This window comes from Anastrepha ludens, chromosome 5 (genome assembly GCF_028408465.1).
Source record: "Anastrepha ludens isolate Willacy chromosome 5, idAnaLude1.1, whole genome shotgun sequence".
Taxonomy (NCBI): Eukaryota; Metazoa; Arthropoda; class Insecta; order Diptera; family Tephritidae; genus Anastrepha; species Anastrepha ludens.
This window is the reverse complement of record NC_071501.1, coordinates 44,036,702-44,050,757: the sequence shown is the minus strand read 5'-3', so window position 1 is coordinate 44,050,757 and position 14,056 is coordinate 44,036,702. Positions and strand designations below refer to the sequence as shown.

Here is a 14,056-nt window from a genome sequence, read left to right as displayed (position 1 = left end):
AAAATCGATAAAAAGACTGCATATCATAATTTTGTATTCAATTCATTCATTTCAATATTTGGGACAGGGAAAAGTATTTGTCAATTATTGATTGCTCTGCTCTGAAGCCGCACAGATAGTTCGCGATAATTTTCTTAGCTTATTGGGTAAAATATTTGAAAATATTTCGTGGCATAGACTCAGAAGGGAGGCGGCTCTGTAGTTTTCATATTTGGCTTTATAATCTTTTTTTACTAAGTATTGGCGGCCGCCGTAGCCGAATGGGTTGGTGCGTGATTACCATTCGGAATACATAGATAGAACGTTGGTTCGAATCTCGGTGAAACCAAAATTAATAAAAACATAGCGGTCGCCCCTCGGCAGCCAATTGCAAACCTCCGAGTGTATTTCTGCCATGAAAAAGCTCCTCATAAAAATATTTGCCGTTCGGAGTCGGCTTGAAACTGTAGGTCCCTCCATTTGTGGAACAACATCAAGGCGCACACCACAAATGGGAAGAGGAGCTCGGCTAAACACCCAAAAAGGGTGTACGCGCCAATTATATACAATATATATAAAAAGAAATTCTAACTATACATTTTCAATTTGTAAAAGCACCGCAAATTTTCCATAGAAGCGGAATAAACCCAGTAACTTCTAATATAATTACCGTGAAAGGAGGCCAAACCTGTTTCATCGGATTACCTGTACCAAAGAAAATTAAGCAAAATATTATTTTGGGGAAAACGAAATTCATTATTTTTACGTAAAACTTTTTGCGCAAATGGCTTAAAACTGTTTTATCTTCGATCTTTATTTATTAAAGAACATATCATAGCTCTGCGTGCCCAGTCACATATACATATATATTATCAAACGCACAACCAAGGGTGGGGTTGTGGAGTTCAGATAGGTTTTTAAAACACAAAAATATACTTTGGCTTTCAAATACTTTTTTCCGACAATACCTCGAGTCTTGACGATAATTAAGTTGCAATAATTTAAAAATGTAAGTAATATTAAAACAATCATATTTTTTTTTAATGCAGGAGTTAGAAGAAGATTTTGGAGAAGCCCAGATGGAATTAACTATGTGGCAAAAACTAAAAATATAATAATTTGTTGTTTTGTTGTATTACAAAATTGTTTGTAAAACATTAAGAGGATTCTAAGAAACCCTGATTGGGCGTCTCTATATGATTAGAAAAAAACAATGGGAGCATTGTGGCAATTTATATCAACTCCCTTTCTTGATTACCCAAGATTTCATTATCAGCTTTGCAGTCGATGTCTAAGCACTAACCAAATGGCCAGAGACGCACAACTTTAAACAGCTTACACACCGGTCGCGCTTCAATATTTAACAGTTTGTCTCAGATTTCAACGATTTCATAAAATATCTAAACGTTTTCAGTTTCACACTAATTACAGTTATAATTAAATCAGTTGGAATGCGTTGACGCATCTAACTGGTGTGGGAATAGGGTGGTACAAAGATGTTTAGCGGCACAGGGTGAATGAGATGCAAATGCAATTTTCGCGCTTTTTGATAATTTCTCCTATCGCCTAAAAGTAAACCATACAAAACCTGGCTTAAAGCACTGTAGTAATGACAATTTTCTATGGCCTAGTGAGTAAGTGAAAACGACAAAACAATGCTTATTTTCGGCGTCAAAGCTTTAGACGTAATAATTAAATCAATAGGTGTGGGGTAGTTCGGCTATTGTCTTCTTCACGATGTACTCTATTTTTGGCGAATTTGACAATTGAGTGCCCCGCCAGTGCAGAAATTAAACAATCGTTTGTATGCAAATGCGAGCACAGATATTCGTGCAGACGTATGTGTGCACCATTTACACTATATTCTTGGTTTTCCGCTCACTTTCGTAAATTCTTCCTCTTCTGTTTTTTTGTTTATTTTGTTTACTGACGACACGGTACTTTGGAGGAGGTGGCCTGATTTCTATTATTCTTGCAATTTCTTGAGCAATAATTTTAGCGCTTTAGCTCCTTATGCATTCACTAGTTGTATATATGTATATAAGGTGGCGCAGAATTAATCACCCTATAGAAAGATTTATACTTTTTGATTTAAAATAACATTTCTTTTATTTAGTAACAAAGTTTATTAACAAAGTTATTCACAACCGAAATTGGTTGATTAATTTTGCGCCACCTTGTACAAGCTGTTTGAGGAGCTGTGTTCAATATATTTGATAACCGCAAGACTATAAAGCAAAAAACAATTGATATTTCTTAATTGATTTTTGTTTGCTTGTATGTATGTGAACCCTATCAAAACAGTTTTAAAAAAATTTCGGAAATTTTTACTAGTCAACAGTTTCTCTTTTAATCGTAGTTTATTGCCTCGAAAGTCCTCATTACTGTAAAATGATCACTAATTAGCTGCCGCTACCGCCAAGCGGATTTCAGCTACACTATCATTTGACTACCAGACTCAAAGCTATCTAGACACCTCTATACGAAAATATATTCAGTAGCAAGTGAAAGATTTTTTTTTAATAGCGACCGACAGCGAATGCAAACCTCGATGTGCATTTCTGCTATTAAAAAGCGTATTTGCCGGACCACGTCGAGATGATTATTACAAATTGATTAAGACAGCACCTATCAAAGGATGCAGGAGCTAAATAAATGGCATATAATTTAATTTAAATAGTTACGAATGACACAGGGTGACATATCAGCAGTGACTGGTATTTGAATGGGATATCTTACATACAAACATTTGCATAGAACGATTAGGTGTTTCTGCTAATTAAGCCCTTTTTAAATTAAATGAAACCTGTGACATATTTTGTAAATAAAATTAAACTCCATTAAAAAAACATAAAAAAAAACATTCTAAAAAAGTTTATGTAGAACGGAATTTAACACTACAAACTTTGCACACAAATTGTGCCTCTTCAACTCGAAAGCACGATGACAGCACTTGGCCTGACCTTCTCTTCTGCGAGCCGTTGTGCAATTATTTTAAGTATTTGCTAAGATTACAATTAGTAGCAAACGAATTTGTTTTTTTGATAACTTTTTTTTTTATCAACAAACCAAAATTTTTTTACGAATTTTTCTGATCATTAAAAAAAACGATTTGTTTTGTTAAGCACGAAACCGCTCAAATTATTGATATAAAAAATAGAAACCAAATTCTTTTTCGTTTATTATTGTAATAAAGTTAATGGTAAAAGGCAACCGTTGTTCAACGTGCTTTGGCACCAGGGGAGCCAAAAAAATAAACGAAAAAGAGTTCTTGCAATAATAATAATAAATAATTCATTAAATATTATTTGCTTTTGTCTCAGCAAACAAATTTTAATTATTTCATTTTAATAAGTATCAAGAAATATTAGCTTTAAGAATTTTTTTTTCGAAAATATCAAAAACAAGAAGATTTTTTATTAATTTTTTTTTTTTTTTTTGAGAAAATATGTTTTCTGGAGAAAATTTTTTTTTGTTTTGGAGAAATTATGTTTTTTGGAGAAAATATTTTTTTTTTTTTGAGAAAATATGCTCAGTTATATCATATACCAAATTGCAAGGTGGCACAAAATTAATCATCCATTTTTGGTTTTGAAAAACTGTTTTGGTAAATGATTTGAGTAATGGAAATTTTATTTAATTATTTTAATTAATTTAATTATTTTACCCTTTACACACTCCATTTTTTCTGTTTATAACAATCGCCTTTTGTACCTTCACCCAGCCAATGCGAGCTCCCCCGTATTGGCTCACAAATGAGAGTTTGTGCTCATTCAAAAGATCGTCATAATGTGTCATCTGCCATACAGCTCTGTTTTGGCAGCTAATGATTTCTGATTTCTTTTTGCTCCCGAATATCACAAATAAAATGAGAGGTCAACATTTTTCAACGCCTTAATAAACTATTGAAGCCTCAAATGAACAGGACGGTTTGGTGGTATCCATTTTTGAGTGCTTTGAAAATTGGTTGAAGCGAATGGAGAAGCGTATTGACTTCAAAGGAGAATATGTATTTTAAAAAATGACAAAGTCATTTTCATTATTATTTTAATGTTTTTTCATTACTAATAAGTGCCAAATATAAAAGAGAACCCTCGTATTGTAAGTGTATTTCTTTGCTTCCCAATATTCCGATAGGTTCGTTTTTAAAACGCAATTTTCCTAAAAATTCTCTATTACTGAAAATGCTCGGAGGTAATTTGTATGGTTTGATGCTGATAGGAATATCTGGTGTGCCAGGAAAATATTCGTCGTCAACAGATAATTGATTGGTTGAATTAGTTATTGAATACTTTGTTTCTTTTGCCTGCAAGGAAATGCCATACTAATGGTGGTATTTTTGAAAAGGCAAATCGTCAAATAAATTTATTTAATATTGACTAAAGCGCTTTTAAGTGGGCAGTCGCAATTGATTTCAAAGCTATGAATTCTGAACTCGTAGGAGTCATAAATCAAGATTTAAAGCTGTAGCCGGTGTAGAATTTCGCAGTATCTTTTCTTTTCTCCATTTAAGGCGTGCAAAAAAATTGTGGGACAAATCTCACTCATTTGACAAATTTTGTACAGCTGGGATCATTACCGTATGAATTTTATTTAAATTTCCAAATTTTGATCTTGCAATTTTCCTTTCAAACAACCCATCTACCACCTCGAAACAATATCGTACTAATTCGCCTTCCTTTCTTAACCCCATTGCACGCAAATGATTTTTTTAGTAGTACTTTTCAATCACAAAATCAGAACTATTGTGGCATGCAAAATTAAAATTTTTTTTTTGTTTTTTGCAGCCAAACCAAGATTTTTTGATTTATGTATTTTTTTTTTTTTTGTTTTTGATAATTAACTAAACGATATATTATTTGATAATTTTTTTGAACAATTTATTTTTGCAATTATTCCAGCGAACAAAAATCAATTTTGTGCATTGGTAAAATTGACATTAAGCTTAATAAGACAGACATATTTGCTTGATACGTAGCAAAAATTAAGTCGTAATATGCATTAAAACGCAATTCATAAAATTAATGCAGAACTTTTTCAGTTGCCCATTTAGAAATTTAAATGCTCATTTCCATTCGGTAATTCGCGCCATCAATTTTACTATGTAATTTCCGCAATGCTTTCGCTAACATTTGGTTTGATCACTCATTCAACTTATCACTTAATAATGGTTGGGCATGGAATCCTAATTAGAAAATTCTTTCTCTCTCAAACTTAAATTATAAGCGTAAGCTGGTAAAAATGTTAATGTACATCCACTACTGTTCGCCACATTTTGTGTTTCTTGGGATTGATGGATTTTGGCATTCCTTAGAATTGAAATTGAAATTTCGTAACTTTGGGTAACTTTAATTTATTAAATTAATTGTTATTATAAAAATGTATACAGTTTTAGTGAATCCAGAAGTAATTGAATATAATTCTGATATTTTAATTTTAATTTAAAGTGCTTCATTTAATTTTAAATGGGTTCAATTTAAAATGGAAATACTCCAAATAACCTCAACTGTTATGCCTGAATATTTAGTTTAAAGTATAGAGAAAAACTTATTCATTCTGACGTTAAGCTAATTCAATGTTTTGTAATTCAAGCACCAACCGAACCCAAATTTTTTTTTTTTTTTTAATTTTTTCGTACACCTTTACCTTTGTCCCACCATATGCAAGTTTTCTTCTACTTTCAGATTATCGTGCAGAGGAAACTCGCCGTTTGTTAGCCTATAAGGTGCCCACTTATCGTGATTTGTTACTTTTGTTAACTGTCCAGTACTCGCAGTATTCGCCTTTTTTACCTCTTGACAAGGCGAATTCATAAAAGCTAGTGTCACTAGGTCAACGACAACACTTTGTGCAGTAGAATGTCGCATCAAAGTAGAAAACAACGAAGTGATTTATTTGTATAAAACAAATTGCGCAGTTCCTCATTACTTTATTTATTTATAAAAAGGCTTTTGAATTTAAATTTACTACAAAATTTCAATTTTCAATTTTCCAATTACAAATTTTAATGTAATGTAAATACGTTTCGTAATTTAATTTTGTGCTGGCATCCGAATATACAAGGCGAAGGAGAAAAAAAAACAAATCAGCTAGTCTACTTCTTCCACCTTTAATAGATTGGCCTTGCCTCGTGCGACCTTTACCCTCTCAGTAAAATTGATTTTCTGACCAATGGAAGTGGAAGGTGGTGAGTGGGAGGGTGAGTAAAGGAAAGCTAGATGGTGGATGTGTAAGTTTCTACTTCTATGTTTACGGGTTATTAATTTGAGCTTGAGCTTGATGATTAGTTAGCACATCCCAAAGGGATAATTGATTCGGGACTCTGTGGAACATAATGTCTTGAGGTTGGTGCAGATGTCTTGTGGATTCAAGGTAGTTTATTTAGCGGAACTTGAGTTATCGATTTGAATTCAACAGCTAAAATAGCATTCGTGATAGGTCAGAAATTTAGTTTAAAGTTATACATTTACACAATTAGGCACTTTTCAGTTGAAAAAAGTTGATAAATATTGTAATGGAATATCTAAAATTGAAAAAGCAACCGAAACGATGATGTGCATCGGCTGATTAGGGATTTCTTTTTAAGATTCAGAGTCAATTCAAGAGTTACAGCATGAATTGGAAGTTGCCAAAAATGTATATTAAGAAATTAGATTGGCAGAGAAGGCTGCTGCATAGCCAGTTTTGTAAGTAGTTTTATTCAGATTTTTGTTATATTTTTGATGGCAAATATTCCGCTTTCCAGTAAAAAGCGAATTAAATAGAATTAATTAAAAAAGTCGCAGACGTGTTTTCGGGTTGACCCGCCTACTTTCTGGTAAACACATAAATATTTGAAACTCCTTCCAACAGATTGGAGTTTTCAGTGACAGCCAGACTGCACTGAAGGCCCTGCAGAAAGCGAAGCAACCCTCTAAAATTGTTCAAGAATGTAAGAAGAAGCTTAATTCTGTCGCAAGACAAAACAGGCTTGTACTTATATGGGTTCCAGGTCACCCCGGTGTTCAAGGAAACGAAATTGCCGATGAATTGGCCAACTGTGGATCAGCGGTTCCCCCACAAGGGCCAGAGCCAATAATCATAATCAGTTCCGTAGGAATCATGAATTGGATCAGCGATTATGTAGGCAAACTACATAAAGAGCGATGGTCCGGTCTAGAACCCGGCAGAACTGTAAAGTGTTTTGTGACAAGTCCGAACAGAAAACTGTCAAACTTTCTCCTAAATTTAGAAGGAAAGACATTCGGTTGATGGTCGGCATCATTACAGGACACAACCCATGGGATCAGCATATGACCACCATTGGAATCATTGAGGACCCGAAGTGCCTGTCGTACTTGGAGGAGGCAGATAGCCCTAAGCACTTTCTCTGTGAGTGTCCTGCTTTTGCTAGAGCCCGACAACGAGTTTTGGGTTCCGATGTCTTGAAAATGAAAAATATTCGTTCTCTAAAACTGGAAGATATTTTCTGATTTGCCAAAGAATCTGGAAAGTTCTCACAGGACTAACTATCTCTATCTCTGTCTCTATTCTTTCCTATCTCTTTCTCTGATACTTTTCTGCTTCCCTCCTTGACTACAGAGTCTTAAATACAATAGGCTTTTTAGCCTGAGTGTTTTAGTAGTCACCAAATCTCCACGTGCTCCCTGGTTCGACCTTTTCAAATTTCAATTTTCAATTTCCTTCCAACTTGGTTCAAACATTGTGTTATCATACCTTGAGTTTGCTTGATATGAAGTAAAGAAACATGAAACATTTCAAATTGAAAGATGTGTTCGCTACTGCAAATTCGTGATTAGTTTAAGACGAGTATGGCTACTTAGGATGGCGAGAATATTAACTGAATATTTATTTATTTTACTTAGTTGGATAGCTAACATAGTAAAGCTTAGAGAATACCAATGCGTTGTGACCTACTACCTTTCATTAATTTATGGAGCCTTGTTGCTCGTAGGCTTCTTGTAATTACTCCTGATGTTATGGGAAGAGCTTCATTGAATTCATGGCTAGGGTATGCGCTTAGTATAATATTTTATTTATCATTTCATAAGCCATTTGAAATGATAGACAAAACCCGCAACTTGCTGTATACTTGCAAGTCTGAAGGAAATTTAACACAATCCTTAGCAGTTCGGATTAAAGCGCGCTTGAAGTCCTTTTGTTAAACTAAAAGTTGTGGTTCTTACAATAACATACGCACATACTTTAAAGTTCTTACTAATGAACGTACGACCCAGAGAAATATCTTGGTCACCTTCAAACCTGGCTCCCAGATATAGCTTCACTGATGAGACGCAATGAGAAGATGATCAAAATCTATCACCTTCGAAAAAAATTGGTTCCAATTGATTCCAATCTTCCAAGCAGCAATACATACCATCGAGATATGTGTGGAGAAATGTCTCCGTAGGGAATTGAGAGTATCCCACATGTATATATTGTACTTTCAAATAGTCAGGTGGCTTTGAAGGTCCTTCTATCAACTGTAATTACCTCAAAAATGGTAAATGACTGCCTGAACCCTCTTAACACATTAGGGAGCTCCAAGACAGTATTATTAAGTTGGGTTTCTGGACATGAGGAGTATGAGAGAAATTAAATGGCTGATCATCTAGCAACAAAAGGGGCACGTCTAATAGGTTCTGCGCCTTTCAAAGGATCTACATTTACGAATTTCTAAAAATGTCGAAGGAGAAAAAATTCGTTGAACACTGGCAAAATTCTATCGGTCAGCGACAAGCGAAGCAAATCCTAAAGCCGGACAGGGGAATTTCTGATAAGCTAATTTCTTTCAGCAAAGTAGACTTAAGACTTTTAACTGGTTACTTTACAAGCCACTGTAGCCTGAGATATAACTTGAACGCAATTGGTCTCTCTGTGACTATCATCATCCATTCTGTGAAATGGATTCTGAAAATTCAGAACAAGCTCTTTGTTAACGTCCTGCACTAGGCAGAAAAAGGCGACACCGCCTTGATGGTAAAGTGCTAAAATTTTTAAAAGGTCTTTAATAATATGGGGTACCTCAGTAGATGTATTTTAGTCGCAGTAGCCTAATAATAACATGCATGGACATAAACATTAGCCTATAAACTACACAGTGCCTTCCAACTGACACCACTTTGCTGTACTTTATTAATTCCAAGTACTCAAGTATGCGGATTTTTTATCCAAAAGGCTCACGACGCCGCTGGATTCAAATTAATTGGCATATCAAGCTTATCAAAATGAAAGCGTTCCCATAACAGCCGACTATTCGTTTGCGCATTCGAAGTCATACAATTGGCCCGTGAAGGGTTGCCACTACAATAGAAAGTAAATAGCATGAATTTCCCTCATATACTGTTTTTACAAAAACCATACCAACAAAACCAACAACAGCTTAACGAGATATATTAACCATGTTTTTTGGCATATTTTTATTGTCGGTAGGGGAATTGGCGATAAATCATTTCTAGAAGACGGTGCGACACACCACGTAAAGAAACAAGCATTCGCCTTTTCACATTTTCCTGTGGCACTATCGAAAATATAGAGCTTATGTGAATACGTCAAAAACATTTGACGCTTTAAAGATATTTAGATTAGATTATATTTGTGGGGGGCTAGACAACTCCAAGCACTCGGTCAGGAGACCATTGTACAACAAACGGATAGATTTCAGTAGAAAGAATAGAGAGAAAGGAAAGATAAAATGTGAGTGGTAAGACGGGAAAATTAGTTTGAATTCACTCTTTCACAAATCCCTTAGATTCCTTGATGAATGTTGAGAGATCCGGAAGAGGAAGGGTATGAACTTTATCCGTACTCAGTATATCGCAACCCAATATCCTAAGTCTGATGGTGGAAAACGTCGGACAGCTACAGAGAAAATGTTCTGCAGTGTCGTCATCCTCACGAAATGATGGGCAAATCGGGCTCTCGACGACCCCTATGGTAGCCATATGCTGACCACAGACGGTGTGTCCTGTGATTACACCCACCAGTACGCTCAGGTCCTTTCTGCTGAGTTTTAAGAGAAAGATCGCTATTTTCCTGTTTGAAGTCGTCAATCCATAGTTGACTCGATATATATAATTGGCGCTTACACCCTTTATTAGATGCTTGACCGAGCTTCTCCTTCTATTCTTGAGTGAGTCTTGATATCGTTCCTCAAATGGATGACCCTGCAAACTTGGCGTTAATGTGAACTTCTGCGACTTCCTCCAAGTACCTCCAATGTAGAGATTGTCGAGATGTAACAATTGGAACGAAAATCCGCTACACACACTCAAAGAAAATTCGAGGTTGCCTGACGGTATATTTCCTCGAGTGCTCTAGATCGACCCTTTATTTAGAAATCCTTATACTTATACAAATATAAAATTGGGGCGTACATTACTTGCTGAGTATTTGGTCAAGCTTCTCCTCCAACTTCTGGTGCAGGCCTTCAAATGAAGGGTCTTGCAGTTGTATACCCCCTCTGCACGACAGATGGTTTTCTACGCGACGCTTTTCTTCGTGACGGAAATACTCGCACACTCAGAAGTTTGCTATTGTCAGCCGAGAAGTGTCCACTATTAAAAAAAATCTTTCCTTGTAACAACTAACTGTCGTTTTCACGATATCTTCAACGACCCGGATTTATTTCCGGCTAAGGACTGTCACTACACTAGCAATCCCCATACATATTTGCGAAATTTTTATGCTGCTACAACAACAACAACAAGAAAAAATCTTTCATTTCATGTTGCATGCCCATAGTGGGTTTCAAACCGGGGCTCTACCGAATGGTAGTCACCTGGTCCATTCGGCTACATCGGCTATATTCCATACAGTTGACAAGTTTTATAGCGATAGCGAAATATACATCTAGGATGTGGTGCTGCAACCCAAATTCCGTGCAGGAATATCTGGCTTTCGTTTTGTTCGTTTCTGCATATTTCTTGCCATTGTTATTTGAGCTGCGGGATGACATTATTTTGCCCACTAAATTGCTAATATGCACGTACATATATTACATATGTATGTTCTTCTAATACTTCCTTGTTCTTCTCCACCCGCTTTCACTTTTTACAGCCTGCTATTTCTCCTTCTCAAATCTCTTTCCCTAAACAATCTCTATTATTAATGTTATTCAATCTTTTAGAATTAACCTCAAACACTGTAAAATAACTTATGGTTGTGTGTTTGTTTAATAAATAAAAAATAAATTGAGCTTGCCGAGAAATGATGTGATCCAGCAGTGACTAAAGCGTGTGAATGTCTGCGCTTGCATAGGCGATATTGAAGCCAACTCAGCAAACACTAGACCAGTACTAGAGCATGAAATATTATAAGGTATCCTTGGCCGGAGGCGGATTGAAGTAGGTCGCGGTGCTTCTAAGATTTACCAAGCGGTGGAGGGTACCTTAAGATCCCATTACTCTAAATGAATTCATGTTGGGAAACCTGATATGATTTCCATCCGTTGCTGTACAGCCGGAGGAGTTGCCTGTCTACCATCGGTCGCATCTCCAGTTGGTGGATATGGGAACGCTCGGCTGAGAAATAAAATACCACTCACGGACCAAAACGGGCAGCACCTGAGGTGCAGGTACTTTGCATCTATCGCCAAGCTAGAAAAAGCTAGAATCTAAATTGCTAACGCGTCGTACGAGATGTATGCTCCACTAGGAGTTAAAGAAAACATATAACGGGTGATTTTTTAGCTATTATCTTTTTAAAAGTTGGTTTAAACAGCTGAAGCACGTTTCATGTTTTGTATCACTGTCAAATATCTTCAGTTCGGTCTATAATTTAACCATGAATCGTCTTACAAACGAACAGCGCTTGCAAATCATTGAATTATATTAAAAAAATGCGTATTCTGTTAAGAAAGTTTAAGATCCACTTTTTTATCGAAAAATGGTGTTCAGCGAAGAAGCTCATTTTTGGATCAACGGGTCCGTAAATAAGCAGAATTGTCGATTTTGGAGTATCCAGAAAAGGTCACAGTTTGGTGCGGTTTATGGGCTGGAGGTATCATTGGACCGCACTTCTTCAAAGATGCTGCGAATCGTAACGTAACTGTGAATGGTGAGCGCTATCGTGAAATGATATCCAACTTTTTCGCTTTTTTGCCCAAAATGCAAGAGCTTGACTTGCATGACATGTGGTTTCAGCAAGACGGTGCCACATGCCACACAGCTCGCGAACAGTGGACTTGTTGAGAGGCGAGTTCGGTAAACATTTTATTTCACGTTCGGGACCTGTCAATTGGCCACCCAGATCGTACGATATAACGCCTTTAGATTATTTTTTGTGCGGCTATGTTAAAGCTCATGTCTATTCAGACAAGCCTGCTTCAATTAACGCATTGGAAGACAACATTAAAGCATTTATATGTGAGATACTGGCCGAAACATTGGAAAGAGTATGCCAAAATTAGACTAAGCGGCTGGACCATTTGAAGCTTAGTCGCGGTCAACATTTGCATGAAATAATCTTCAAACATTAAATTATATGGACTTTACTATCGATTTAAATAAAAATTTCATGCATTTTTCTGAATTTTACGTGTGGTTTTTGAAAAACTTTCGTATAGCTCTTAAAAAATCACCCTTTATATATATTGTATAAAGTATTGTATATTCTGTGTAGCAGTTTGGAGGGAGAGCCGATGAAATCATCTCAGCATTCCCCCTGCAACGGCCCAAATTTCGTCACTTAAAGAACGCTTTCGCTGGTTTTTCGGCGCTGCTTATTAATCACTAGCAAAATTGTCTTATCTTATTTTGTAATATTCCGTAGAAATATAAACGTTAACTATTTTTCCCCCTTTCATGCATTTCCATTAAACTTTCCTTCCTTCTTTCTTTTGATGATAGAACAACATAGTGTAACCTTTACAAGTATAAGTGTGGCCCTAAGCTATTCTTATAAATAATTTATTTCTTCGTTAGAGAAATGGAAGAAGACAATAGTCGCCATTATTGAGCACTCACACAGTTTCAAAGAAAGTTTTCTCATACTTAGTGGGTTCAAAAAACTCTAAAAGTTTATACTGCAGAAGCCAACACAAGCACAAGCTACATATTGTCATGTAAAAGTTTAAGCTATCCAGTACGTACAACTACTTACTATTTTTTTTCACTCGACGCACCTTGCCTCAAAGTTACAGTCTATTTTGCCAGCAGCTCAGCAAACACTCGGCAAGGGGCTGTTTATTTATTCTTTGGAAATTTTGTTCACACTCCCACTCCACTAGTAATTGCCGCTTTTCATAACTCCAACAATAAAAATTCATTGAATCGCCACACGTGCAACGGATATTAATCAGTTTGAAGTAACCTCTTTGGCTGTTTCCCTAAGTTGTTTCTCTTTTCTCTGGTTTTCAGATATTTTCATTTAATTTACTAATTGCCTGTGCACAACATCACAGGATGCGACTGCAAGGTTTTTTATTCCTTTTTTGGCAATTTTCTTTCATGTTATTTTCGTTGCTAGGTGTACGCAACATTTTCATTTCACACGCATACTGTTTCCATATTTTATTTTCTTTTATTTTTTCTTAGATTTCACTTCAGCTCGTAATTGATACATGCTAGCTGATGATTTCTCATTATTATGATAATTTTTTTTTTTTCTAGGATGTTTCTTGATTTCCTCGTCACACACGAAACTTTCACAAAAATCCTCTGGCCAACACACGAACAAATCTTCAATTACACTTCATTGCTACCATTGTCTTAAAATTAACATTCAATGGATTTGTTTTTTTTTTTTACTACTGTTGCGTGGTTCATGCACCGACAGTGACGCAGCTGTCGCCAAAGAAGTTGTATCGAAGGAATGCGTTCTAATGCGGTCGCGTCATCACCGAACACCAAAACACTCCGACGGATGAGCACAAACTAAATTTTGTTTGGAAAAAAACACTACAGCAACTGACATTTAAGGACATCGTGCTGTTAAATGGCAAACGATGTCACAATAAAGCGACGGCAACAGCAATCGGCGAAGGTGTTTGTCGTTCGCTAAAGGCTGCGAACTTTAATGTAACGGCATTTGTGAACGATGCTGAGAGATGCGCTGAATGAACGAAGCTAGCGCGAAG

The 14,056-nt window shown here is 36.0% G+C and overlaps 1 protein-coding gene across 1 annotated transcript in view; it reads right to left on the bottom strand.

The window, feature by feature from the left end:
- Positions 1-13,853, bottom strand: part of LOC128864502 (neural cell adhesion molecule 1-A) — a 270,759-nt gene extending 256,906 nt beyond the window's left edge. The window contains exon 1 of the mRNA XM_054104198.1: positions 13,081-13,853. The gene's annotated coding sequence lies outside the window, so the exon portion shown is untranslated. The remainder of the gene's footprint in view (positions 1-13,080) is intronic.
- Between the last annotated feature and the right edge of the window lie 203 nt (positions 13,854-14,056).